This window comes from Notamacropus eugenii, chromosome 6, assembly GCF_028372415.1.
Source record: "Notamacropus eugenii isolate mMacEug1 chromosome 6, mMacEug1.pri_v2, whole genome shotgun sequence".
Taxonomy (NCBI): Eukaryota; Metazoa; Chordata; class Mammalia; order Diprotodontia; family Macropodidae; genus Notamacropus; species Notamacropus eugenii.
In genome coordinates, this window is record NC_092877.1 from 383,565,159 (window position 1) to 383,591,075 (window position 25,917).

General features: G+C 41.9%; 1 long non-coding RNA gene across 1 annotated transcript; it reads right to left on the reverse strand.

Moving 5' to 3' along the window:
* Positions 1-13,067: 13,067 nt before the first annotated feature.
* Positions 13,068-16,499, reverse strand: LOC140510338 (uncharacterized). The gene is made up of 2 exons (XR_011969200.1): positions 16,128-16,499; positions 13,068-14,098 (listed from the first exon to the last, which is right to left on the reverse strand). It is a non-coding gene; the product is annotated as an uncharacterized lncRNA (long non-coding RNA).
* Between the last annotated feature and the right edge of the window lie 9,418 nt (positions 16,500-25,917).

Genomic DNA, 25,917 nt, shown 5'->3' on the forward strand with positions numbered 1-25,917 from the left:
TGAGTCCTCTAGAATTGTGACTGCTCATTGTGTTGATCAGAGTTCCTGAGTCTTTTCAAATTCTGACTTTTCCCCCACTATTACTGGTATCATGTAAGCTCACTTCAGTCTGCATTAGTTCATACAAGTCTTCCCAGGTTTCTCTGAAATTGGCCCCTTTATCATTCTTACAACATATTTTCATATACCACAACTACCCCATAAGTTTCCAATTCTTTGCCATTATAAAAAGATCTACTACAAATATTTTTCTTATGTGGGTATTTTTCCACTTTCCTCTCTCCTTCTTTGTGGTAAATCTCTGAAGCCTCCCCCTGACACATACACTCCAATGGGAACTGGTGTATTCCAACAAAAATATTCCTGAGGACTGAAGTGGAAGGACCTTGGTTAGAATCATGGCTTGGACGTTTACTACTTCTGTGACTTTATCTAATGAACTATCCCTAGTCCCCCCCCCCCCCCCCTCACATCTCAGTTTCCTAATCTATAAAATGAGATTATTAGATTAATGGCCTCTAAGGGCTCTTTCCATTGAAAATTTATGATACTATGATTCTATTACTTAACAATGAATAGAAAACCTGAACCTAAGCCTCCAGCAATGTAGTCTGATTGAAGATATCTATCTTGCTTCCTGGGTGAGATACCAGGGCCATTTTTTGTCAGGGCCCCTCTTTTGACCCCTGGATTCTCTTCATGCCGCCCTATGGGTCTTTGGAGAGACCTCTTACCTCCATCTTATTTCTTTAATTCTCTTCCCAACCAAGATCCCAATGTACCAGAAACATCAACTCAGAGTATTGCTTCATGAATGTGAACTTTCTCAGTTTAAGGGTTCCTAGTCATCAGAAATATATAGGTACATTGATTCAAGGTCAATCAACTGATCCAAGGTCACGCAGTGAATTAATAACAGACCAGGGAGAAGAATCCATCTCTCCCAAGCGCAAGTCTGAGATTTTCATAGGTCATAATTCTCATCCACTCTAAGAAGGATATACACACAAGACTTCCTATACTATGGGAGGGGGGCAGTGAGGAGCCTGAAATGCATCCCACTCCTCACCTCCTCCAGCAGGTTGTCATGATAACCATTCTCCCAAACCTTTACTCTCCAACTGAAAAAAAAAAAAAACCAGAACACAAGCAATTATTAAAATGACAGGGTTGATCTACAAAGATGAAATGTTCAGAAGGCATCTTGCGCTCACTGGGGAGCTACTTATTAGCACTCCTTGTTTGTCTGTGATAAAATATATTCACACTCCAAGAAATTGATTGTCCACCTTAACATTCTACTAACCTCAGCATTCTCCCAAAGTCCTTGGACTCAAAATAAGAGGCAATGGCATCCATAGATATCTGTGTCCATGGCCTGTGATCCAAATAAGTAAACCAAGGGCTTGTCTGGTAGATTTGTTTGAGGTGGGGAGAGGAGAAAAACTATTGGCTGGATTGGCTGGTTCTACAACCTGCCACTTCTTGGAAACATTTTTCTAAATTCCCCATCTTCCCTTCTCAGGGAATGGTGGCATTAGAACTTGTCTGTGAACATTAGCCATGGCCCTGATATGGAAATAAAGGTGACTATGGCCCCAGGTGGCCCTCCCCTTTCCCTTCCTTTATGAAAACTAAAAGGTATGTGAGCTATAACCATTCAGTGGTTGGTCTTGGTCTCATATGAAGACTCTTTTCTATTTCACAGCTGCTGCCATGGTCTGGGACATAAAAATGCATGGGTAACTTAAACCAAATACACGTGTAACCTTCACATTTAGAAATATGTATATATATATATGTATACACACACACACACACATATATATATGTATATGATGCATATCTATTTCTTTCTCCTCTGTCTCTGTCTCTATCTCTGATCATCCTAATCATTGTTCTAGAACAGGAAGGATACTCAGTGGTCATCTGGCTAAAACCCCTTGTTGTATAGATGGGGAAACTGAGACTCAAAGACATGAAGTGAGCTGCCCATGATCACAGAAGTGGGAAGCATCAAGCAGAGACAGCAAACCAATTCCTCTGACGTAAGGGGTCAAACTCTGCCTTCTGCCCAATGTTGCCTCCCATATTTCCATTACTATGAACGCCTTGAGATTTTCTCAGGTTGCCACACACTTTTAACACCTTGAGAGAGCTGGCAGAAAGCTCTTCACAAGTACTATGCCAAAAGCATTCTGAAACTCAGGACCATATGCAAAGAAAAGTCCCATAGGATTTATCTAGACTCAGATAATTTTGACTCAGACAGTTAAGTTCACTTTTTGGGAGAAAAAGGAAGGAATCATTTTTTTTTCTTTTTTTTATAATTAATTTTTTTTAAGTTTTCAACAATTACTTTTATACATTTTAAATTTTTTCTCCCTCCCTCCCTTCTCCCTTCCCAAGACAGGATGCAGTTTTACATGGGTTCTACACATACATTCTTATTAAACACATTTTCACATTAGTCATGCTGCACTGAAGAAAAAATGAATGGGAGAAACCATGAGAAAAACAAAACATAAAGGAGAAAATAGTCTGCTTCATTCTGCATTCTGACTTCATAGTTCTTTCTCTGGACATGGATAGCATGAGTCCTTTGGGAATGTTTTAGGTCCTTGCATTGCTGTGAAGGCCTAAGTTTATCAGATACAATCCTTGCACACTGTGACTCTTAACTGTATATAATGTTCTCCTGGTTCTGCGTATTTCACTCAATTTTAATTAATTTTTCATTTCAAGTAGTTACAATCCACTGAGTATCCTTGAAGCTTTTCAGAGCCAGAATATAGGTTTGGATGGACTGTGCAAATTCTTATATTCATAGAAATTTGAGTTGAGGGAAATAAGCCAAACAATGAATATCGGTCTCAGACAACAGCAAAATGGAAAATGCCTTTGGCATATTCTCAGATACTTAGTAGAACTGGTCCCACCTCTTAAGAAGCTTCTAATGTAATCAAGGAGACCCCCACAGCAAACAGAAGAAGCAATTGTACAAAATAGTGTGCTTGGATTAAAGTTACCAATGTATAGAACAAGTGACATATGCTTTCAGAGAATAAGGAATCACTGAAAGTGATAATGGTTAAGGAATATTTGGGCCAACCTTCAAAAAGCATTACTTGAGAACCTACCATCTCCTGGGCATGTAAGGTTGAGAATACAAAGAGAAGAAAGGCCCCTGTCCTCAAAAAGCTAATATTCTGAGGCTCAGGGGACAAAGTGTGCCCAGAGAAGTAAATATAATGCATACACACAGTAAATATAGAATATATATCAAGTAAGCCCCAAATAAGGGAGAGAGGGAGAGGCCCAAACAATTGGGGGCTGGATTGGAAAAGGTCTTTGTGTAAGGTGGCACCTAAGAAATGCCTTTAAGGACATCAGGAATTCTACAAGAAGAAGTGATGATAGACCATAACACCCCAGGAGTGAAGGGCACCCTTGGGCAAAGGCATGGACCTGGGAGATAGAAAATTGAGTGTTGGAAAACTCATGGGAGTCACTTTGACTTGAATGGAGATTGCATGAGTGAAATATTGTGATATCAGACTGGGAAGGGATATTAGGAAGAACTTTCTATGTCAAACAAATTAATCTGCTCTTTATTGTATAGGAAATCACTGAACCTCCTTGAGAAGGGCCCACCATGGTCTGGCCTTAGCTTCACTTTGGCATCTGAATAGAGGATGCAGAGAGAGAACAGAAGCAGGGATATCAACCAGGGGACCCCTGTGATGGTCCATACAAGGATTGGGAATGGCTTGAACTGGGGTGGTGGCCATTTTATCAGAGAGATCTAGTGGAAGTAGGAACAACAGGCTTAGGCAGCTGAATAGATGTGTAGTATAATGTAGACTGAGGTCTGAGAGGGACAATGACACACATGGGAGTTACTGGAAGGAGGATGGAGGTGCCCTTAACATGAATTGAGAAAATAGGGGAACAATGATTTTTGTTTTTGTTTTTTGAGAAGGATAATGACTTGTCATTATATATTTTGAGTTTCAGACCCCTACTAGATACTGAGGCAGAGATGTTCAGTAGGTCGGTGGTGAGGCAGGACTAAAGGTCAGAGAGGAGAAACAAATGAACATATAGCTTTGGGAGTCCTCTGGGCACTTCTGATCAACGATCATAAAAGGTGATTAGATAATGGGGACATTCTGGAGAAGAGAGGCAAGTCAAGCCAAGAAGCCTTTTTAAGACCTTCCTTTGTGCTGGGGACCATGTGAAGACTGGGGGATACAAAGAAGGGCAGAATCAGGCCCTGTCCTCAAGGAGAGGTAGAACAAAGGAAAAAACCAATTAACAAGGTGGCTGGATGTCAGAGATGGAGGGATGAAGGGATGCATCTGCAGAATTAAGAGAGTCAAGCAAAATGAGCAGCCCTGTTGTAACTCTGCCCTCACTGGCACTCTCCTGTCCACTTCCGCAGGATGCTCGGAGTCATCTCCCGGCCACCCTCCAAGCTTCCTTCATCCCTGCTTCTCCTGCTCTTTTCTAGTCTGTCCCATTTCTATCCTTAGCAGTTAAAGGATTCATCATAATAAACTGACCTTTAGAACAACTCCTTCCCAATAAAATCTCTCCTGGTGAAAGATCTCTAGCCATGTTGAATTTCCCAAGGTTATGAATTCCAGAAAAGGCCTGTTGAGCCCTGCATGCTCCTGCTGCCATGTCTGAAGCCCCCTGCACAGCTGGCATAGACACTGCCCTGCTCTGCAGCTACAAAGTGCAGTAAGGATGGCACTTCTGTGCTTCTCTTCGGTGAGGAAACACAGGGGAAGTAGAAGATATTGATTAGGAGTTTCCCCAGCCTCATCCTCTTCCTCATTCTCCTTTCTATGCTCCATCCACATTCCAACTCTCTGCGTTCATCTTCCATCTGCCTCTTTTGTTTTGGTACATTCTGCTTGCTCTCCATGCCTATGATGGACTGTCCTCACCTCTCCCTCTAGAACACCCACAGGCGGCACACTTTGAGCATCCCTGCCTAGAGAGGTGCTCTGTCCCCAGTTTTAATGCCCTCTTTTTGGGGGCATGTTTTCATTACTCTGCATTTTTATGGTACACAGTAAGACAAAAAATCCTAAAAGACAGGGTCCCAATTAGATATTTTTTCCTATCTTCACCACATAGGAGACCTTTTACTTATGCTTGTTAAATAGAAAAGAGATTTTGTTTGTTGCTCTTGGTTTTTTTGAATGAATGCTTTTATCAGGAATTAGAGATGGGGTTGAGGATGGCTTTGGGAGTCAGAGAAAACAGATGCAAATCCTGTCTTCTTCATTTATTGCCTGTGTGAACAAATTCCTTCCATTCTCCAGATTTTCTCTGAAAAGACCAGATCCTTCCTGAGTTCTCTCCTAGTCCTATATGTATGAGTCTATGATCATGAACTTGACTTAATCAACTTTAGTGCCATTTTAAGTTCTCTTTGCCTCAGTTTCCACCTCCAAAAACTGAGGGAGTTGGAGTAGATGATCTTTAGGACTTCTTCCACCTTCTGATCCTGAGCTTGGAATGTTATCCTGCTCTAGACTTAACTGAGGGCACCATTGATTGTTGGGATAGATAGGTGGTACAGCACTAGAGTCAAATCCAGCAAGTCACAACCTCATTTGCCTCAGTTTCCCCATCTGTAAAATCAGCTGGAGGAAAAAAATGGCAAACCACTCTAGTAGCCCTGTGAAAACACACACATACACACACACACACACACAATAGAAAACAAACGGTCACAAAGTGTCAGGCAACTGCATTGACTAAACAATAAAATCGTTGTCAACAAGGAGGACCACCAACTAGACTGAGTGGTGGTTAAGTTTTCTCCCTAGTCAGTATTCTGCCCAGTCTTGCCAATGATCTGGCAGAGAGCAGATTTTTAATGAATGTTATTGTTTATACAGATGATCACTTTGAAATGAAGCACTTATATCCTCCATGTGACAGATTACTGAGTCAGAAGAAGGCAGGGAGGAAGATTTTCTCAGCTTTTTTGCCCTTTGCTAGACACTTTACCTGTATCAAACCACTTTCTGTTTTGGTCTCCTGTGCCTCCAAATCATGCTCCTCATTGGGAACTAATTGTTCACACATCCCCATTGCTTCCAAGAATTGCTGCTTCATATTTCTCCATCAGTTACAGGACATCTAATTTAAAAAATGGCATTGACTTTGGTGACATCAATCAGTTTCAGAGTTGTTTTCTTTTTCTGGATGTTTCCTTTCTTTGTGGCCTCCTGGTTAGGAAACCTGAGAATTGTGAGGCCACCTCTGAGAGTAGAGCAGGGCCCTAAGTCCAGGCCATTGGTGTCTCCACGGAAGGCCCTTGAATGTTTACCTTGGAGAAGATAAGACTCAGAAGCAGAACTGGAAAAACTCTACTTTCTTGCAAGGAAGATCAGTTCTGCTTTGCCTTCATTGGCGGAACCAGGGGAACATAGTGGAAGCTGCAGAGGCAAATGTCAACTTGAGGTCTATCTTGATGCAAAAAAGGGTTCAGGATCCCATCATCCAGTATGAGGAAACACGGAGTGCATCACAAGGCAGCAAAGCAAGTGAGATTTATTGGAGGTTCACACTTCCAGTGTAAGGGACAGTCTTGGAGGATGACTGGAAGAAGGCAAGTTTGATGGGAAACCACATAAAATTGAGTGCATCCTTCTTTCTGGGCTTCCATAGGGAATGGGACACACCCAAACCAGTGAAGTCTGGTGTGTTTTTATAAACTCTTTATCTGGTTGGAGTAGGACCACGTATTGGAGGAAGGGAGGAAAGGGGCTATTCCTGGGGACTGAAGCCAGTTCATGCTAGGCATTGGAAGAAGGAAGCCTTCTGGGAGTTGATATCTAGTTGATTTTCAAACACTCTGCATGTACAAAGCGGTTTTGGACCAATATTGTTGGTCTTACTCTGACAAAGTATGCAGGGCTTTTTGAAGTTCATTGGAGTTTTTCACATGTTGAGGTTGGCAGGATGCTCCTGACATAAGTGCACTATCAGGAGAGGGGTGTCCCAAAGTGGAAGGAGCTACCTTGGAGTGAGTTGGGTGCCCCACCCCTACAGGCTATCATATGCAGAGGCTGGGTGAGTACATGGGCATGTTGCAGAGTAGAGTTATTTTCTAGGTCAAGGTTAGTCTAGCTGCGGCTGAGGATGATCCTCACTCTAGATTTCTGTCTGAATTTCTGTGAAATGGCGTTTAGAGCAACAAGGTCAGAGGTCAGCTCTATCCACGTGTGTATCTGCTGACAGCCTTTGGGGTCTCAAAAATAAAAGCTGCCTTTTATCCTGGGCTTTAAAATTCACAAAATGTTCTATATACAATCTCATTTAATCCCAAGTAACAATCCTGCAAGGCCAGTATTAAGACATTATCATTCCCTTTTACTGATGAGAAAACCGAGGCTGATAGAAATGAAATGACCTATTATTGTAAGTGTCAAAGATAGGATATAAACTCAAGGTCTTCCTGTTCTCCAGGTTTAAAATGCTTTTCAGTATAATATACTGAATGTATGCGAAGGATACTTTGTACATTGTATAGTAAGAAAAAGCTTCCAATGTTGGAGAACACATAAACTATGAAGATTCTCTTTAAGTTGAAAATAAATTTCTCATTTAAAGACAAAACTTTCTCTTTCAAAGAAAACTAAGGTAGAGAATGATTTATTATTGAAATATGGAATGATATAAACTAATTTTTAAAATGTCTTCTAGCTTAATAGAAATCAACCAAGGGAGATCCCCCATGACTTTGGTGAGGAGATGAGTCTTTGTTTGGGACCTTTAGTTATGCCAGCCTCCCCAGCAGGGCATGAATCTGGTCAGTGGCACCTTCTTGAGGGGATTCAATGCAAACCTTGATTACGTTGTAGTGATTAGAGCTTCCCTGGGATGATTTTGTTGACTCAGACACTTGGTCAGATTTAATTGTGAGGGAGAGGCCACCCCTTTGGAATGACTCCCTTTGGGTGCTCATTTTCACCTGATAGTCAAGATCCCTAGAGAGCAGAGAAGCTAGGAATTGACTTAGGTCTTAATGTCATGGTGATAGGGGAACTTGTGCATGCATTGAGGCCTCCTCCCCTCAGAAGGAACTGTTAATGATTTTCTTGGGACATAAAGCTCTGGAAGTTGTATGTGTTCATTTACATAGCTATAAGGGTGTGGGTCCATTGGGTCTATCAATCAAATCAGCCCATGACATTCAAAGGAGTGTCAAGATTTTAAGAACTGTTTCATTAATCATTTGAGAACATATCTTGATTGTTCATTAAATGTGAACAAAGTCTGGACACCTCCATGAATCACAAATATTTTAATTAGATGACAGAATGTCTGCTCTGATTTAATGGGTGCTTTGATGGAGGGGCTTGCATTCTGAACTAGATGCTCTTTCAGAACTGCTGAGAGTTTTCAAGGACTTGGCAAGGGAGAAGGAAAGGGACCATCCAGAACTGTCAGAATGCACAGCACTGGAGTGATTGACAAGAGAAGAAAGAGAAAGTTGGCTTCAGCCATGGCTGAACAGGGAGTCATTGAGAATCGTGATTATCCCTAAGGCGTCTCAAAGCAGAGGACTTGGCCTAATGACACTGTTATGCTCACATCTTCTGGGACTGAGGAAAATTCAAGGAAAAGTCTGCTCTTTTTCTCATTTTCCCCTCTTAATGTTTATTAGGAAACACAGTAATAATGCTCTGCTGCTTCTTTGCCCAAATGGGTCCAACAGCCTAGATTTTGCCCCAATTACGAAGAGCCCAGGAGTTGAGATGAATATAAATGTAAATCGGGGCAAAGAGAAACAAATCAACCTTTGTTGAAAGGACAGGAATCTCCCAACTTGGGGCGTAAAGTGACGGTGACGCCATCTCCAACTCCTTAGATTTTGTTCCTCACAAACACCCGAAAGCAGAAGATGATGGAACTACACCAAACTGAAAGACCATTCCATTGCCCTTACACCTGAAGTGAAGTCATTAATAGGGCACCACAAAGCCCAATAAACTACAGTGGCTGGAACGATCGTGCTGGTTCTGGAGAAGGACGAAATGCTGCCTCTGTTAGCCTGGACAGTTCCAGTTGGGTAGTTTGAGGAAAGTGTTCCTGAACCCCAGCTTCCTGTGTAGAAGATGGGAGACTTGCACTTTCTAAGCAGTGTGCTCCCAGTGCTTAACATGTAGCTAGAGATGAGAAGTTTTTTAGGCAGTGACAGCTGATGCAGTTACCTCATGAAGAGTCCTCATTTTCAGAGTTTGGGGTTTTCATTGGCAGAGAGAGAAGGAGAATTCCTGACAATATGTCTCTTGGAAAGATAAGAAAATAGCTCTTGCATCTAGAGAAGTGTTAAAGATGAAACTTATTGATGTGAGGGAGCAAGAGATCTGAACTTTGCCCCGTTCTGTTTTACTGTGAGAATGAAGGGTGATGGGGCATAGCAGATTCAAAGTGTCTGCTTGATTGGATATGTGAGAGGGAGAGAATGCAAACCAAAAGATGGAACTCAGGCTTGGAGGAGGAAGAACATTAGAGACCTCATGCAAGATTGAGATATCATTGGAAGGTTGGTTGGTTGGTGGTTGTTCTTCATTCTCAAAGAGGACCCAAGCGACATCACCATGATGAAGTGAAGTTTCAGTGTGTCCAATATGAGCTCGGAATGCTCTACCACAGGTTGGGCACAGATAGTCTGTGTGAATATTTGGGGAGGTTACTCCAAATTTCCACATCCTGTGTTTACTTTGTGCTATTTCAATTCTGCTTTGCTCAAAGGGCACAGCACCTTTTCTGATGTGGGCATGCCATGCTGAGCAGTCCTGTGCCAGTGTCTCCCAAGTCACACAGTCAAATCCAAAGTTCTTGGGAGAGACCTTGAGAACATCCTTGTATCACTTCTTCTGACCACCATGTGATCACCTGCCCCATGTGGGTTCTCCATAAAATAGTCTTTAAGTGTACATTTTGCATTCGAACAACATGGCTAGCCCATCAGAACTGCACTCTCTGAAGCATAGCTTGAATACTTGGTAGTTCAGCTCTAGCAAGGACTTCAGTGTCTGGTACCTTATCCTGCCAGGTGATCCTCAGAATCTTCCTAAGATGGTTCAAATTGAAGAAGTTCAGTTTTCTGGCATGGCACTGGTAGACTGTCCATGTTTCACAGGCATACAACAACGAGGTGAGCACAACGGCTCTGTAGACCTTCAGTTTGGCATTCAGTCTAATACCTCTTCTCCAACTTTTCTTCAGGGCCTCCCAAACACTGAGTTACCTCTGGCAATGCATACATCAACCTCATTGTCAATGTGTATAAACTGTTGTTAAACTGACGCTCCTAACTTCAATTCACTTCTAAGCAAAGTCCAAACCAAGCTGTGGCATCTGGTTTGGTAGATATCTAGGACTAGGTGGAAAAGTGGGACGTGTAAGAGAAGGAAGCAAATTGGATAGGTCACTTAAGGGCAACTATGAATCATAGCTCATTTACATATTTATGTTTATGGGGTCCTGTGATTTTTGGTATCTTCTACATTTTTCATTGAGTGAAATAAAAGCTGTCTTTAGCTCAGTATGCATTTGTTACCTTGAATGCTTATTTGGGAGATGATGTAGTCATACTCATAGTCATAAAAGCCTAGATCTAAACTATAATTACTTGTTTCCCAGAGTAAATGGTAGATGGAAGCAAAAAACGGGACAAAGAAATGTAAATTTTGTTTCATCCTGTGACATCAAGTATGGTTCAGAGTATTATGCCACAGATTGGATGGGGGAGAGGATGAGGTAGTCAGTAACAGGACCATCCAACAACCATGAGTTACGTAGGAAAACATGATGGGCCATTTTCACCAATTATGGATTTATATTTACTTATGTCTTCATTTCTCTATATCTCACTCTTTTTCCATAGAACACAGGATTATGTAATTAACACTAGAAGGCATCCTGAAAAATATCTGTTCTAATCCCTCCATCCCACCCATTTTACACTGGAGGAAATGAAGTTCCTGTGTGTGTGTGATTTTCCCAAGGGTCCATATCTCGTTACTGCCATTGCTGGCTTGACAGTTCAGTGCTCTTTCCTCTCAGCTTGGTATGCTTCCTCTTCCCAATGATGCCTAAGCCTTCTGTTTACCAGGATAATCAATCAGAACTCAGTTCAAAAGAGCTCCATCACCTTTCCAAGACTTATTCCTTCCCCTACCAGTGACACTCTTAAGGGAGATGGAACCACAATGAATGGAAAGGGAGGACAAAGCACCACACAGGGCTAGTGAGAGAGGAAAGGTAGAGAAAAGAACCTTGCTTAGTGAACGTGTCAAAGTAAACATGGATATAGTAGACAAACCTGGAGGAAGTCATAAGGGGTGTGACTGATACAGGCACCTTGCTTTCATCTTACCTGGACAAAGGAGGGAAGAACAATGATAATGAAGTGTATTACACTGAGCAGAGGAGGGACCAGGGGAGAATGGAGAAGGGGAGTTAGACAGAGGGTAGATGAACAGCATTAATCCTAAAAAACAAATAAGCCCCCCCAAAACTCTAAGGCTGTATAAAAATATTCATAGCAACTCTTTTTCTTCTTCAATTATAGGTTTTAGGTATTTCTTGTCTTCTAATATATAACATTTTCTTTTCACTAATACATGTTAAAACAATTTTTTAACATTTAAAAAAATTAAGTTCAAAATTCTTTCCTCCCTTCCTCTTCTCCCTTTCTGACATGGCAAGCAATCAGATATAGGTTATACAGGTGGAATCATGTGAAAAATTTCCATATTAGTCATTTTATATAAGAAGACTCAATTTAAAAATAAAGAATGAGTCAATGAAAGGGAGGAAGGAAGGAAGAAAAGCAAGCAAGAAAGAATGAATGAATGAAAGATGAAAGATAGCATGCCTCAGTCTGCGTTGAGATGATATCAGCTCTTTCTCTGGAGGCAGATGGTCTGCTTCATCATGGTCCTTTGTGATTGTCCTGGATCATTGCATGTCTGAGAACAGCTAAGTCATTCACAACTGCATTCACAAAGTACAACATTGCCGTTATTATATAGAATGTTCTCCTGGTTCTGCTCACCTTATTTTGCATCAGTTCATGTAAGTCTGTCAAGGTTTTCCTGTAGTCATCCTGCTTGTCATTTATTATAGCACAATTATATATATACATGTGTGTGTGTGTGTGGTGTCAGAGAAACCTAAGAAAATTATATGAATGGATGCAAAGTAAGTAGAACAAGGAAAAACAACTTATATGATAACATTATTGTAAAGACAAATAACTTTGAAAAATTTTGAGACTCTGATTGGCATAATAACAAGCCATGACACAAAAAGACTCCTATTGAAACATGGCACCCACCCACCTTTCAAGAAAGGAGAAATGCAGGAGGAGACATGTCCATCCATCTTTCTCTGTCATCTCTCTGTATACACAGTCATATATGCATGCTTCCATGTACTTGTACCTGTTCACATATGTATACATACTGTGTATGTGAATGTGAACATGGCTCAAGGCTCAATCTCTGAGTTTAGGGCCAGGATCTGCCAAAACAGTAACCAGGACTATTTCAGAACTCTTTATCTTTCCAGTCGATTACCAGCTCCATAGAGGTGATATCCACTGAAAGCCTTGTTTGGTTTCTAGTCTCTCTGAAGAACTTTAAAATCAATTGTGTGACTTTAAAATCAATTGAGCCACTGGCAAAGGACTACACAGTATGATGTGCCCATATCAAAGAAGGCATTGTGCTTTGTGGATGAAACAGAAGTGTAGTAGCTCAAAAGAAATAGGAGGTATGCACATTTAGACATCTCCCCTCTAGATTGTCTTATCTGTGCCCAACCTGGTGCAGAGCCTTCTGAGCTCATATTGGTCTGATCAGTCACAAGATACATTTTATCTTGAACCCAACGTAGTGATGTCATTTTGCTCCTCTTTGAGAATGAAGAACAAGCACCAACCAGTAGGTTTTCCTCATAAGGTTCATGGAGAGTGTGGAGCAATGATAGGGAGGAGAGACAAAGACTTGTCACATGCTGCATATGGAGTCTACAACTGAAGATTTTCTTAATTTGTTGGTAATCATGGGTACACAATTCAGCATCTCATAGGTGACATCATCAAGATGGGATCCCCTCCATCAGATCCTGATCTAGCCACGCCTTCACATTACATATAGTTCAGATTGATGGCTTTCCCTAAACGCTCCACAGAAAATCTGGCTGGGGCATTTCCTCTAGTTCTAGATTAAGTTCCTGAGCACCATTGCAGATATTTTTTATCCTAATGCCTTCCCAGTAGCCTTGTCTTCCTTGGGTCCAGCATTCTAAATCCATCTGCTAGGCAACAACCCCTTCATTAGTCAGAGGTCTAGGAGCATCTCTTCCTCTAAGGTTTCATGAATTTAGCCTCAGACGGGGCTGAGATTTTCCTACCTATTCCTTATTTTTAAACAATTTTTTCATCCTTCTATATACAGCACACTAAGTAATTGGATTATTTCCATATGTAAAGAACAGAAAAGGAGGATTGTACAAAGTAATATGAATATCTCTTATAACCATCATGCCCTTAAAAATGGTAAATATAAGCTGTTAGTTTGAAGGTTTCCCTGCTTGCCAGTGCCTCCCTCTAAGCCTCTTCTGTTTTGGTTTACTGTAATATCTCTATGATTTTTTTCTTTCTTTTGAAGTTACACTTACTTGTTTCCTTCTCCTCACTAAGAACACCCACCAAAAGAAATTAGGAAAAGAAATAGGCCCTCCCTTTTGACAAGTAAGCATAGTCAAGTAAAACAAAGCCATTTACAGGTGATACCCATAAATCCATGTGTGTATATCCATGTCTATGTCTGTCTATGTATCAGTCTGCATCATGCATGCCTTCCTTCTGTTAGCAGGAACAGTGACCTTGCGGCCATCTTGTTCAGTCTCTCTCCTTTTCAGATCAAGAATCCAAGACCAAGATAAGTTTTGTTATTTGCCTCATGTCCCACAGGTAAGAAGTGTCATAGCCAAGATCTGAATCCATTTTCTCCAGTCCCAAGGCCTGCACACCTTCCAATGGTGCCTCCATCTAAAACAAAATAAACAGAAGTCAGCTTCTCCTTTAGTCGTCTGGAATTATCTCACTCATCTTTCACATGTGCGTATTTATATCAGGAACAATACATGTGAGAGGCGGTATAGTACAGTGGCTTAGCAGGCCAGCCTCAGAGTCAAGGTCTGGAGTTCAAGTCCCATCTCTGACATGTCTGAGTTAGTGGACGGGTTACTTTACTTCTCATTGTCCCATTCTACTCTCTAAGGAGAAATTAATTTAAGGGTCAGCCATCAGGGGATATCTATAGAAAATGCCCGGTGCTTTCTCCATTACGTTTTAATGGGAGGTGGTGTGGATTGGTAAAAATGAACAGGATTTGGAGGTAGAGAACTTGACTCAAACCTGGGCTTTGACCCTTATAATCTATGTGATCTTGAGCAAGTTCCATAGCTTCTCTAGGTCTCACCTTCCTCATCTGTTAAATGGGTACATTGGACCAGACTGACTTGAAGCTCTTTCCAGCTTTGTATCTATGACTTTTCATCTTATGGATATTTCTAAATTTCAGTCTTTCTTGCTTTTTGGGAGGGAATTCTCACATTGGGAATTTCCAACAGAGATGAGCTTACAGCCTTGGTGCAAAAGGAAAACAAGCAAGTTGAGAATTTTGTTATTTCTATTATCTGGTGTGGTGTGTCATCTCAAAACAACAATATTTCCCCCCTTAGTTCTAAATAAGAACTCAGCCAACCAGTAATGGCAGCCCTGGATAAAGGAAATCAGACTCTCATTATTCTTACAGCTCTGATAGGTGGTTATTCACTAGAATGTGGTGATGAAATATGAAATATGATTAGAACCCTGTTCTATTGGGGGGGGCTTCACCTGACAGGGTACCCTCATCTTGGCATCCCTAGATTCCCATTATTTTTCCTCTCCTCTGTGAAGCTGAGAACATTCGATCCAGGCTCCCTGAGCCAAGGAAATGCTTGCAGAAAATCCATCCAGTTTTTATATTTATGTAGGGAGCAGGAGCCCTGGACCCACAGCTGTAGTGAGAGCCTGTGACAGGAGGATTTAGGGAGGCTGTTTGGTTAATTTTGGAGGGAATTTATTGCTGACAAGAGCCATTGTTATTGATAGCAAAGGGATGAAATTTCTCTTCTCCTGGAACCCAGCAGCTGAAGCAGCTGCAGCAGCCTGAACAACCCACACACAGCCCAGCCCATCCTGCCTTCTATCTCATCCCTCCTCTGACCTTAAGGGAACCCCAAGGAACAGGGAGAGTGGGTGGGGGGAAAGTCTCTGGCTGCAGCAGTACTCCACAGACTGAAGCCTGACAGGAGCAGGCAGGATCTAGGGGACCTGGAAAGGCAGGGATGGCAGAGATGGAAAGGACCTCCAAGGTATACTATTTGGGTGGCATTAAATGAGGCCCCGTGAACCCCCAAGAGCTCTAGGGATCGATTTCAAAAGATCTGTGAACTGGGGTGAAAAAAATCCATCATTATTTTCAGTAACCTCTAACTGCGATTTAGTACTGCATTTAATTATTTAGAAACTTTATCCTGAGAAAAGGCACAAAGGCTTCACCAGAGTTCATAAGGAATTCATGGCACCTAAATGTAAGGAGCCCTTTCTCTATTCCAATGCCCTCATTTTCCAGAGAAGGGAAACCAAAGGAAACAAGATGCTTCCAAATGTCAAAGTCCTGGAGGCTTTCCAGTAACTCAGAGAGTGAGTCAAATGTCCAGAAGCTTCCGAATGCTCGGAAGGCAGGAAGGGCTGGGAAGGAATATCAAATTCTGGGTTGCTGTCAGCTTGGTAAGTGACAAAAGTCCTGAACAATAAAGTTAGACGAAGAGACAGGTGGCATCTGGAGAAAGCCAAATGAACAAGCAAATGCACAGAGCCTCTATGTATCAGGTTGAAGTGAGAAGAGGGTTGTTGCTGGACATTGAAAGAAAGAAATCAGATGACTTTGACACTTTCTCTCCTAATCTCTCCTACATGTCCACACTCACTCCCTTCTCTCAGGGGCCTCCATGGCCATTTCACTGACCTGACTGGAGCACAAGAACCGGGGTATCATTATCCTCCATACGCACAAGGGTGGGCTTCTTGGCATGCCTGGCGATCGCAGGTCAGTTTCTGAGGGCTGTATGTTGACTGTCATGTCTTCTTCCCTTCCGCATTGACTGTTGTTGTTTTCCTCAGGTAATTAGGGACCAAGAGCAGTATTGGTGGGATCACAAATGTCCTCAGGCTATTTAGTACAACTCCCACATTTGACAGTGCTATGCTTTTAAGTCCATCTGGACAAGGCCTTGTGGGAATGTGCCAATGCCATGCTAAAGGAGGAGTCTTTAGGACAAATAGTCTATCTCAAGGCAGCAAGCTCAGTTCCCTGAAGCATTTCAGAATATGGGCGTCCAGCTCCTGGAGCACAGCCAGCATATACAAAACATGTGGTCCCTGGCCAAGGAGTTTGCAGAAAGAATTGGAAGATAAGCTTGACTTGAAAAGAAATGTTACAGCCATCAGGCCAGCCAATGGGGTTGAGCACAGTGTCTCCCAAGGGCATGTCCTTACAGCTTGTTGCTGATGGAGAATTTCAGGGACAAAAAGTGACTGAAGCTTTGATGCCAAAATTGTTTTAAAAAATGTCAGGTTTCTAGGGAGGGGTTTTGGATTAGAAGGCCATATCTTCAGATAGGAAAGATGTAAACAAAAAGTCTTGGTTAAAGGAACGGAAGAAAAGGAGCCAAGAGTTCCCAGGCAGGGATGGCTGGCCTAGAGAGAAGGCTCTTGACACCCCTTTCAGCACAGAGGCTCCATGATTCAGAGAAAAAAAACCATCCAGAACAACAACAAAACAACTCACCAGAACTAGAGAAGCATTCACCGGGATCAGTGGCATTTGACTTCTCAGACGGTTAGTTGGTAAAGAGAACACCAGCCAGCACCAGGACAAAATTCCCTAATTGAAGGAAAAATGCATTTAATTCATATATAATCAAAATTATTCTTGATTGAAGAATATTACAATGGTACATCATCTACCCCCACGTATGTTATTGTGCTTATTCATTCTGAGATAGGCTATTGATTTCATATAACACTAGCTAATCTTCTGTGAATCTGATGGAATGCCTCATTTTAATGTGCAAAGATTAAAAAAAATAATCTCCCATCCTAGTCTTTAATAAAAAAATCCAAGTCTAGAGACATGGTATGTGTATGTGTATGTGTATTGTATGTATATGCATGTTGGATCAAGGTACAAGAAACAGGAAAGAAGATTTGAGAAAAGAAAAATTTTAAAAAATATTAATCTAGATAAATATTTGGATAGATCAATGAAGCTACAGAAAGATATTGCTTTGATCAAAATGTGGATCAAGATCTGAGGAGAGCGTTCGAGTGGTTGGAAGGAAACTAAGCTGAAAATCAATGCCAGGGCTCCCTGTCTCCCTCAGGCTGTTCAGCCCCACACAGCAGAATTCCCTCTAGAGGAAGAAGAATATTAGAAAGGGCAGAGAACGGAAGCTATCGGCAAATTCTCCGTGTGGAGCATCATTGTGCCTTCCTGGGACAAGATTAGCTAGTGACACAATAAAGCCTTAAGGGCAGTCTTGGTTTCTCCAGTTAGGTGTCAAGTTCAAAGTCAAAGGAAACAGTGTTGCTGCCCAGGAAAACATTGCACTGACAAATTTTGACCACATGGTGGCACTCTGACTGTGACCAAACTCAGGCAGGATCTAGGGCTCATTAGAACCTGCTGTGTTGATGATGGATGGGTGGAAAGTTAAGCTGTCTGTCCTCTGTCCTTCAGCTGCCTGACAGTAAAGTTTAAAATGCTTGTCTTGGGCTGTAAACAAATTGATCACTGCCATCCTCCTGATTGGCTTTTACTAATGATGAGACAAAGGATGAAGAAGAGACAGCCCAGAAAACATAAAGACAAGCCCTGAAGGTGCGGGATGTTTGCAGATTTCAAACCACAAGTCCATGAAAATTTTTGGGGCAAGAGCAAAGTAAAACTGTGCTGAGTTTCAGGGGGATCTGTGAGGGGCAATTCTTTGCAGACCAGTCCAGAGAAACCTCACAGATTCTAGGTAACTGGTAGAAAACAGCCTCCCTTAATGAAAAGTCTAAATTAAGTCTTATTTTTAACCTCAATATTCCAAAGATTAGATGGTCTACTCATCTGAGTACTGCCTCCAAAGATCTTCCTATCTAAGGCTTTCCATCCATCCAATATGCTGGGGTCCTTTTGGAGGTCACTTGACATTGGGAGAATACCAATGAACCATAAGGGCTGACCAACTCAATGGATTTTTAAAACAATTTCATTTTCCTATTTTTAAATACTGCAGCTGAAGTCAAGCTAACATTCTGACTTCCTAAACATCAGTTTCTTCATCTAAAATGAAGGGATTGGGCTGGATGGCTTCCATCATTAATTCAGTTCTAGATCTATGAGCCTATGGTTTTTCAAACACTGATTTGATGAGGTTCTTATACAATTTTCTGCTAAGGAATAAATTCAGTTCATCAAGAATTTATTGAGTGCTTACTATGTGCCAAGTATTGTATCAAATAATATAAGCACAAAGACAAAAAAGCAGGCACTTCCTGCCCTTGATGTACTTCTAGTCTTCTATAAACTTAATAAATTCTAAGATTGATTTGTGGTTAGGATTTGATGATACTTCCAAGGCCCAGATTTCCCCAAGGGTGGGTGCTCCAAACCCCAATGCACATGATGCCTTTTCATGGTTTAGAAAATGGGTTTCTCTGTTGCTAGCACAGAAAAATAACTCACACTTTGCTTTGATTCATCTCCGATATTTCCCTGCTTGCCACGTGGAAGAAGAATTAGAATAATTCTGGTTGGCCCCGCACAGCCAAAGCAGGAGCCAAGGATGATAGTGGCAGAGAAGCAGATTTAGGCTTTGAAGACAGCATAGACTGCCCAGCATTTGGAATGACCCAAAGCAGAAGGAGCTTGCCTCTGGAAGCCACAAGTTCCTCCTTCCTGGGTTTTTTCCAAGTGCAGGTCCAAGAGGCATTTTGGGAGGATGTTGTAAAGGGAATTTTCATTCTGAATCTCTGACCTTCCTCTCTGCCCCACAGCTGAAATTTTATCAGTCTAGAGGAGGGAGGTTGTTCTGGAACAGCTGACAGATAGTTACTCAGGCCTTGCCTGTTAATCAGAAGGAGCACTTATATTGTACCCAAAGGTTTGCAAAGTGCTTTACATGTGTCACCTCATTAAATCCTCACAACAATCCACTGAGGTAGGTGCTACTATTATTACTGTATTACTGAAAATTGAGTCTAGAAGAAGTTTGAGGACTTGCCCAGGGTCACATAGTGTTTGAGGCAGGATTTGAACTCAGGTCTTCCTGACTCCAAGACTAACATTCTAACTACTACATCACTTGGTTACCTCAAACTTGCCTTCAAACCAACTAGGTATCTATTCTGATTAAAAATTGCTGCCAGGGCTTGCATTCTACTAGAAACCCTCCAGGAACTGAGTCATTTCCATCCCTAAATCAGGACTAAATTAGGGATGGGGGGAGGCTTTAATGGCAATTGCAATGACAGTGTCATGTATTCATCCGTGTGTGTTCCTAGGGTGCTTGGGAAATGTTTACTTTTGAGACTGTATTTTAAATATTCCCCTCCATTCAATTAAATTTAAACAATGATTCAAAGAATATTCACTCTCAAATAGGCTTAAAGGGTCAACTATGTCCACCTCTAATTTTGTTAGATTTTTAAAGGACATGTATGGATGCCTTTTTCTTTTTCCCTTCTAGTCTTTTCTGGATGTAGCTTCCTACCCCCAAAGAGACTTCTCTGAATGTAGTCTTGAGAAAAATATTGAAGCAAAAAACAACTGGTATCATCAGAGACAGCTTTCACTGTTTCCCACTATTAATTCCCTGCCTCTTCAGTGAAGCAAGGGAGAGAACTCTCATCTTCACAAGGAGGAAACTGAGGCCCAGAGAGGAGAAATGTCTGTCTTAACATCACACCACAAATTAATGGGGAGTTAGAAGTATCACCCAGTTCTCTTTATTCCCACCATAGCTTATGTGCCTTCACAGCCTAAGCATTTTCTATAAAATGTCCATTAAGCACAAGGTACAGGGTTTTGTGGGAGTGGAGGAAATGAATGGAAGACCAATAGATCCCTGGCTCTCATGGATCTTCCAGTTTTGTGCTGGAAACACAAAAAGTAATTTTAACAATATTCTGTGTGGGTCACTTGGCAGGGAGGAGCCAAGTTGGGCTGAATGTTCCACCTCCAGGCATTAGAAGGAATCACAGTGGAAGAACGAGGCCCTGGTAGGCTTTATAGTTTCCCAAAAAACAAAGAGAATGAGAAGGAGAAATGATTTTCAGGAAGCAGCATCTGTAAAGGTGAATTTAGCCCAGTACAAGTTCAACCCAAATGATCCCCAAGTTGGAGCTGGTATAGTCCAAATTAATGGGAAGTTTTCAGCATTAGTTTCCTTTCCCTTCTTGATCCCAGAATATCATTATACTGATGCTTAAAGTCCTAGAATCTTAGGTAAAGTTGTTAGGAGCAAATTTTCCCCCCAGTCTAAAAAGAGGCAAGAAAGACAGGGTGATTCATTCCCTACTTTACCATTGCTAAGATCTCCCCCAGCATGGTTTATTTCCCTGTTACCTGACATCCAACAAGAAGCACTGGAATCCTGAATGCAATCCTCTGGTATTTTATCTTCTGAACATTTCTCCATTACCAGCAGAAAACCATTGTGGGTAAAATGAAGAAATGATATGTTCACGTGTGGCAGCTTCGTAGATGGTCCCTTCATGCCCTGAATCCTTTACTGGGTTTGAGACATTGCAGAGATGAGTCAGAAATAACTTAAAATTAGTCAGTTAGTCAGTAAATACTCATTAACCACTTCAGGCAGTGTACTAGTGGAGTGGATGCATAAAGAGGCCAAAGGCAGGCCTTACCCTCCAGGAGCTCACCCTCTAATAGGAGCCACAAGCAAACATACAAGTGCACAAGCTATACACAGAATCGTAGGAAATAATCAACAGAGGAAAGGCACTGGAATGAAGAGGGACTGGGAATGTTTCCCTGTGGAAGATGAGAGTTGAGTTGGACTTAGGTGAAGTCAGAGAAGTCAGTAGGTAGAGATGAATAAGGAGAGTGTTCCAGGAATGAGGGAGAGGTAAAGCACACCCCCAGAGCTGCAACATGTTGTCTTGTTTGTGGAAGGGCAAGGATGCCATTGTCTGGACTGGAGTACACGCAGGGGAGCCTGGACTGGGGAAAGGAGCCGAAGCTTGGCTCTGAAGGGCTTTGAACACTAAACGGAGCGTTTCTTATTTGATAATGAAGGTTATTAAAGGCCACTTGAATTTGAGTAGCTGAATGACATGGACAGAACTATGCTTTGTACTTGAACAGAGGATGGAGTAGAGAGGGGTGAGATCTGGGACTGGCAGACGCACCAGCAGGCTATTGCAAAAGACCAGAAGTGCTGCACCTACGGAAAGGCAAGGTCTGAGGAGAGAGCCTGCGCTCTGAGATGTTCCAAAGCTGAAATCAGCGGGCCTTGACAACAGATGGCATATGAGTGGTGTGGGGATAAGAAGAGATCATACTGAGTCAAAGATGGCACCTCCTGTAAGAATCTGAGATGTCTCTAGTGTTTGATTCTAATGGGGAAGTTAGGATTGGGGAGTGGAGGGTTTAGGGTGAGAGATAATGGATTTTGCTTTGGGGATATTGATTTTAAGATGTCTACTGTACATCCAGTTTGAGATATCTGAAATACGGGTAGAGATGAGAGATTTGAGGTCATTGAGAGGTTAGAGCAGGATAGGTAGGTGGGAGAATCATCAGCATAGACATAGTAATTCAATTCATAGCAATGGATGGAATCATCATGTGAAGTAGTATAGAAGGAGAAGAGGAGAAGTCTCAGGACAGAACACTGTGGGCTACTTCCAATCAAAGGGCATGATGAGGATCCAGCAAAGGCAACTGGAAAAAGGTGGTCAGATAAGTCATAGGAGAATCAGGAGAGAATGAGATACTGCCAACCTGGAAAGAAGAGATTTTCAAGGAGAAAAGGGTGATCAACAGTGCCAAAGGCTATAAAGGTGGGAAGGAAAAATGATTGAGAAAAAGCCATTGGATTTGGCAATTAATAGATTGTTTTCACTTTTGGAGAGAACAGTTTTGATAGGATGATGAAATCAGAAGGTGGATTTTAAGGAGTTAAAAAGAGAGTAAGAGGAGAGAAATAAATGCCCTTTGCAAGGATGTTAGCCACAAAGCAGAGATATCAGTGATCAAAATTTACATTCCTTTGGGCAGAGCACCTGAAGATAAGGGTATGATACCCTATGTGGACAGAGGAGAGCAAGGAGGAAAGGAAAGGGAAAGAGCAAGGGAAGAAAACATGTAAATGATATGAGATGAGGAAGGGGGAGAAAAAGTTCATGGAGATTATTAGCCTCATTTTTTTCTTCTGTAATATATTGGGCAAAGCTCTCAGTGAAGAGGATGGGGAGAGGAGGAAGAGCCATAAGAGACTTGAACAACAATCAAAAGGTTTGGAAGAGCCCTTGTGGAGAGGAGGATAGTGATTTGACAATGGAGGTACAGTAGCATTGCCCTGTAGAGGCCAGCTGAATTTATATAATATAAATTAGTGGTAGACCTAATCTGTCTGGCAACATATGGATACAAATGAAGGTTTTGGCACAGGAGGAGTGATCCAAGGCTATGTCTGACAAGGCACGATCAGCTATATGAGAATGGGCCTAGGGACTCAACAAAAGAGGAAAGGGCAGAGTTAAATTGATTCAATGAGAGGTAATTAGGGAAAAGAGGAAAGTGTGGCTAATTCCAGGGAGATAGCCTGGGAGAAAAATGAGGAGTCAAAGGATTGGAGGTCATGATGTGGATGAAGAGTATGGTTAGGTAAGGGAAGGCAGAGGGAGAGATGGAAAGGCAATAGGTTTTGGTCAGAGAAGAGAATTTTGGAATTTTTGCTCATGGAGGTAGTGAATTTGTAATGATGGGTAGGTAAAGAGCATGATCATCTTTGTGTAATGCTGAGGTGGGCCAGAGGAATAAGTCACGGGAAATTAGTAGGTTGTGGAAATGAAGCAGTCAGAGTGTTTGAGGGAGAATCCATATGCATATTGAAGTCCTCAAGTATGAGAGCGGATGTTGGGGAAGTTTGCTGCTTATGGAACAGGAATTCCAGAGGGCACAATGAATTGGGTAGATGATGTTTAGTTGGAACTTTGAAATGGGAATATTGATGGGTATAGGAATGAGGAATTGAGTAGTGAGGGATGAGGAATATGTTTGGATGATGATCAACAGGCTTCTAGAATCACTGAGATATGAAAAGTATAACCAGGTGAGAGAATATTCATCACTGAGTGGATGGTACCATTTCTCTTTCCAGCAGAGGCTGGAGAGTAGACAGAAGACAAGTAGAGCATGACATGAGCGGCACACATTCAGATGGTCATATGAGGACCCTTGTTTCACCACTCTTCCTCCTTGCAAAGACTGGAAATTAGACAGGAAATAGTTCAGCAGGAGACAGAATTTGAACCGGGATAGCAGGAGATGGAAATAGGGTTACTCACCAGTGACTTTCCTTTTCCTCTTCCCTCAAGGAATAGGTGCAACAGGAGGTGGAAGACCTGAGGTCACAAGGAAAAGTGCTTGGCTTTTTACAATTCATCAATAGATAATTTTCACAGTTTATCAATATAAATCAGACTGCCAGGAGGAAGCAGAAGTTATCTTGGTTCTCATATATGAACACCACTCTTATAGACTATGGCGGCCTTCCCTCAGGTGACACATATAGCACAAGATGGAAGGCTCATGGTCATAGGGAGGTCTCAGCGTTCTTCACATCTGTTGCTGGAGATCAGGTTGGTGCAGCAGGAAGTAGAAGTCTCCTGGCACAGGAACAAGTCTCTTAGGGATTGTTAGAAGTCAGTTTGATCCCGGCCCTTTCTGCCTTCCATCAGAGCACTCATGAAGTCTGAGATGGAAGATGCTCAGCTACAGGGAGCTCTCTAATTATAACTTATGAGCCCCTACCAATGAGATTTTTTTACTAGTCACCCAAAAAACATACTAGTTCCACACAAACAAAATTTAGTGGAACAATATTACAAATATTCCAATATTGCAAATGTCTTCCCCTCTCCCTCTCCCTCTCTCCCTCCCTCCCTCCCTCCCTCCCTCCCTCTCTCTCTCTCTCTCTCTCTCTCTCTCTCTCTCTCTCTCCTCTCCTCTTCTCTCTGTCTCTCTGTCTCTGTCTCTGTCTCTCTGTCTCTCTCTCTGTCTCTCTCTCTCTCTCTCTCTGTCTCTCTGTCTCTGTCTCTCTCCTCTCCTTTAAAGTAAGTATGGAAGCCTCTTATTTGATGAAATGAAACTGCTCTACTTAGGGAGTCTACTTATTTTGATGAGGAATTTTGTCACCTCTACTTCTTGTGTAAGAGAATCAGTTTTCTGATATCCCAAATTTCTACCAGACTGAGCAAGACAGAGTATACCACATTCTTAATGAACAAACGTAGGATTTAACTGTAGCTTTTTATTGTTGTTTGGTCATTTCAGTCATGTCCAACTCTTGGTGAACCTATTTGGGTTTTTCTGAGAAATGATGCTGGAGTGGTTTGCCATTTCCTTCTCTAGTTCATTTTATAGATGAGAAAACTGAAGCAAACAAGTTTCAGTGACTTGCCCAAGGTCACATGGCTAGTAAGTGTCTGAGGTTAGATTTGAACTCAGGAAGATGAGTCTTCCTGATTCTGAGCCAGGTGCCCTTATTAGGCACCATCTAGCTGCCCCAGAGATGTAATAGGGAAGGGAACTAACTGGTACATTAAGAACATGGGTCTAGAAGACCCTGTTTGATAGAAATCCTGAGAAATGCTAAGTTCTTTCCTCAGCTTTTTCTCCCAATGCCTCCCTATCCAGGGACATTATATTATAACCGGCTATTTTCTTGCCCAAATGTTTAATAACAACATTGTTTTTCAGGTAGACATCATCTGTTCGTGCACATTCCTTAAAGCAATGATTGGTTACTGCTTCTAATTCAATTTTATTTCATAGCATCAAAGAGTTTGAGAGTTAGAGCAGACCACAGTGGCCATGGAATCTAACCCAAGCATGAAAGGAATCTCCATTATAACGTATCCGACAACTAGTCACTACAAGTCTCTGCTTCTACAACCCTGTGGCAGCAACACAGCCCATTCCATATTTAGACAGCTCTAATTGTCAGTAATCAATGATTGGATTCAATTCTGTAAACCTTTGCTGAGTACCTAGAGTTTTAATTTATAATATGCTGTTCTGTCCTTGCTTGCCTTTCCCAGTTCTGCATCTCTGTCTTTCCTTTTCTCTGTTCTCTCTCTCTCTCTCTCTCTCTCTCTCTCTGTCTCTCTGTCTGTCTCTCTGTCTCTCTCTGTCTCCCTCTCCCTCCATTCCTCACTCCCTCCTTCCCTCTCTCTTTCCTTTCACTGCCTGGTGTGTTAGGTTAGCTTGTGGCACCTGCCAACAGCACCAGGCATCCACATTGGCAGCAGTAAGGGCAAGAGCTGCTGAGCACTTTTAACAAAGGCAGTCAAGTTAACAGTCTGCATAGTAGGCAACATCCGAAATGCCACATCAATGTTAGTTACTGGCATTACGCCTCTCATTTTCATCATATGTTCAGTGGAATTCAGAGAGAAATGATCTCAGGCTGAGCTAGGATCCCACCCTTGTTCTTTTAATGCTTAATGTTCAATCATGCAGG